Below are 3841 nucleotides of genomic sequence, written 5' to 3' on the forward strand. Positions count from 1 at the left end.
GATTGAGAACCGACAGATGATTAGCCGTGCTGTGACAGAGCACGTTGAACATTTTCACTGAGGGGATGGGAGGTAGCCATTGACAACGGTGAAACCCTACATACAGCTTTTCATGGAAGGAGTCTTGCGTGCTTGAAGAGGAAGACAGTAGGAAAGCAGAGATTCAGAAGATAGAGCATCTCCAAAACCTCAACCTGTTCTCCATTACTGCAAAACAAGTACTTAGTTGTTCATGTTCTTTTACTTTTTACAATCAACCCTGATAATTATTGATATCCTGACTAAGAGTTACAAGATAACCATAGCTTGCTTCAAGCCGACAATCTCCGTGGGATCGACCCTTACTCACGTAAGGTATTACTTGGACGACCCAGTGCACTCGCTGGTTAGTTGTGCGGGGTTGCAAAAGTGTGATTGCAATTTCGTGCACCAGTGGACAATGGTGTGTGGTTGGTGTGGCACACCTTTAAGGATGCTTGAAAGAGGCTCCCTGAATATTGGCCCCATGCCCAAAGAAGGAAGTCGCAGGTGTGTAGAGTCATTCTGGGTGTGTAGAATGGCATGCCACGCCGGTTTTGGATGTTATTTTTATGAGCTAAAAGGTAAGGGTCGTTCGTGGTCCAAAATTAACGTCTATTACAAGCATATGCATATCGTTTTGAAGCTCTGGATGCTAGCTTTCTAATGCCACTAGAACTTCCTCATTTGGATCTCTGTAGCTCAAGTTATTCTCGCTTGAGTATGAAGAGGTCAGGATTGATAGCATTTACAAATTCTCTTCAAAGGCATTGCACTTTCCTGGGGCTTCTTTCCGTGTTCCTTATCTTTTTTTTCCTTTCCTAAAATCTTTCAACACTCTCATAAAGATATCAAATCTCAAAGTAACTCCAAGAAATATTGATTAAAGCACCAGAATCTTAATTATAATAAGAAAATCACAAACTTTATTCAAGAAAATAATAAAGAAAACAACTAAAGATACTCATACATCAATTTTTCACTATATTTAGTTCAAATTATAGAAATTAATCTATATTAATTAAAATTAATGCACCAAAGATATGTGAACTTATACTAGTCTCCAAAACTATTAAGCTCAACTAGTTCATTTTTCAACCAAGTTGTTAAACCACCAAGCTTAAATTCAACTTGGTTAGAGGTGGACTATATGAAATTTATCTAAGTATATGTCTCTGATCACTAGAATTATTTTATTTTAAACTACAAGCTAAGACCTCTGATAGAGAAGATTATGAAAAAACTCATACTGTGTCAATTGCATGCTTTTGTTTTCTTTTATTTTTCGAATTTGCATATCCTTAGTCCTTTCTTGATCCTTAAAAATTCTAAGTTTGGTATCTTCTTTGTGTTTTCCTTTAAGTTTTCGAAAATTTGTGTCTGATTTTCTAAAAATTTCAAGTTTGGTGTCATTTTGTTGTTTTTCTCTTTCCTCATTTCAAAAAAAAAAATCAAATCTTTTTCAAAATAATTTTCAATCATATCTTTTCAATTGCTAATTCCAAAATCTTTTAATTAACTAATTGATTTAGTTTTCAATTTGCTTTGATCGTATTTTTTTTAGTTTTCAAAAATTTATTTTATTTTCCTTTTGTTTTATTTTATTTTTTCGGTCAACTAAAAAAATTTTTTTACTTTACTTGTGAATTCATATCATATTCCCTTTCTCCATCATGGACCTAAGTGGAATTGAACAGTCCAGAAGGACTCTGGGGTCATATGCTAACCCCATTACAGCTGCATATGGGAGTAGCATCTGTATACCTCCCATTAAAGCAAGCAGCTTTGAGCTAAATCCTCAACTCATTATCATGGTGCAGCAAAATTGCTAGTATTCCGGTCTTCCACAGGAAGAACCTATTGAGTTTCTGGCACAATTCTTACAAATTGCTGACACAGTACGTGATAAAGAGGTGGATCAGGAGACCACTCATCTGGTAGATCTATACATATGAGGAAGACGATTGAAGAGGCTCAAGAGCTTATAGATACTGTTGCTAGAAATCAATATTTGTACTCTAGCAATGAGTTCTCTACAAAAGAAGAAGTTATGGCAGTAGCCACTGATCCTAATCCTCAAGAACAGATGGTTGAGCTTAATCAGCAATTACACCTTATGACAAAACAGTTAGCAGAATTTAAAGAGATGCTCCAAGAAACTAAAATTGGTAACAAGAACATAGAATCACAGTTGAATCAGGCAAAACAGCAGTTATCTAAACAGATAACAGAAGAATGCCAAGCAGTTCAACTAAGGAGTGGGAAGACATTGAATAACACTGCTCAAAGTAGCAAGAAGCCAATACAGGAACAATTGACAGAGGATAACCAAACCACTGTCCAAAATCCCTCTGAGGACAGTAAGAGCCCAGAGAGGAATACTCTTGGCGACCGAATGCCAGAAAAGGGGGAAAAGCTGGCGTTAAACGCCCATTCCCTGCCCAGTTCTGGGATTCAAACGCCAGAAAAGGGAGAAAATTTGGTGTTAAACGCCCATTCTTCACCCAATCCTGGCGTTCAAACGCCAATGGGGAATCAGACACCTGAGAGTGCTGATAGTAACCCCTCTAAAAAGGCTTCTATAACCACCTCTGTAAGGAATAAACCTGCAGCAACTAAGGTTGATGAATATAAAGCCAAGATGCCTTATCCTCAGAAACTTCGCCAAGCGGAACAGGATAAGCAATTTGCCCGCTTTGCAGACTATTTAAGGACTCTTGAAATAAAGATTCTGTTTGTAGAGGCACTTGAGCAAATACCTTCTTATGCTAAGTTCATGAAAGAGATCTTAAGTCATAAGAAGGATTGGAGAGAAACTGAAAAAGTGTTTCTCACTGAAGAATGCAGTAGAGGAGCACAAGAGTGCAACTCTCATTCTAGGAAGACCTTTCCTAGCAACTGGACGAACTCTCATTGATGTACAAAAAGGGGAAGTAACCCTGAGAGTCAATGAGGATGAGTTCAAGTTCAATGCTGTAAAAGCTATGCAGCACCCAGACACACCAAATGACTGCATGGGCGCTGACATTATTGACTCTTTGGTGGAAGAGATCAATATGATTGAAAATCTAGAATCAGAGCTAGAGGACATCTTCAAGGATGTTCAGCCTGATCAGGAAGAACCAGAGGAAACAAAAGAATTTTTGAAAATTCCTCAGGAGGAGGATAAGCCTCCCAAACCTGAGCTCAAACCATTACCACCATCCCTGAAATATGCATTTCTGGGAGAAGGTGATACCTTTCCTATAATCATAAGCTCTGCTTTAAATCCACAGGAAGAGGAAGCACTGATTCAAGTGCTAAGGACACACAAGACAGCTCTTGGGTGGTCCATGAATGATCTTAAGGGTATTAGCCCAGCAAAATGCATGCACAAGATCCTATTGGAGGATAATGCCAAACCAATGGTCCAACCACAAAGGCGGCTAAATCCAGCCATGAAGGAGGTGGTGCAGAAAGATGTCACTAAATTACTAGAGGCTGGGATTATTTATCCTATTTCTGATAGCCCCTGGGTGAGCCCTGTCCAAGTTGTCGCCAAGAAGGGAGGCATGACAGTAGTTCATAATGAAAAAAATGAACTGGTTCCTACAAGAACAGTCACAGGGTGCCGTATGTGTATTGACTACAGAAAGCTCAATACAGCCACCAGAAAGGATCATTTTCCTTTACCATTCATAGACCAAATGCTAGAAAGACTAGCTGGTCATGATTATTACTGCTTTTTGGATGGCTATTCAGGTTACAACCAAATTGCAGTAGATCCTCAGGACCAAGAGAAAACAGCATTCACTTGCCCTTCTGGCGTGTTTGCCTACAGGAG

This window comes from Arachis duranensis, chromosome 6, assembly GCF_000817695.3.
Source record: "Arachis duranensis cultivar V14167 chromosome 6, aradu.V14167.gnm2.J7QH, whole genome shotgun sequence".
NCBI classification, from domain to species: domain Eukaryota; kingdom Viridiplantae; phylum Streptophyta; class Magnoliopsida; order Fabales; family Fabaceae; genus Arachis; species Arachis duranensis.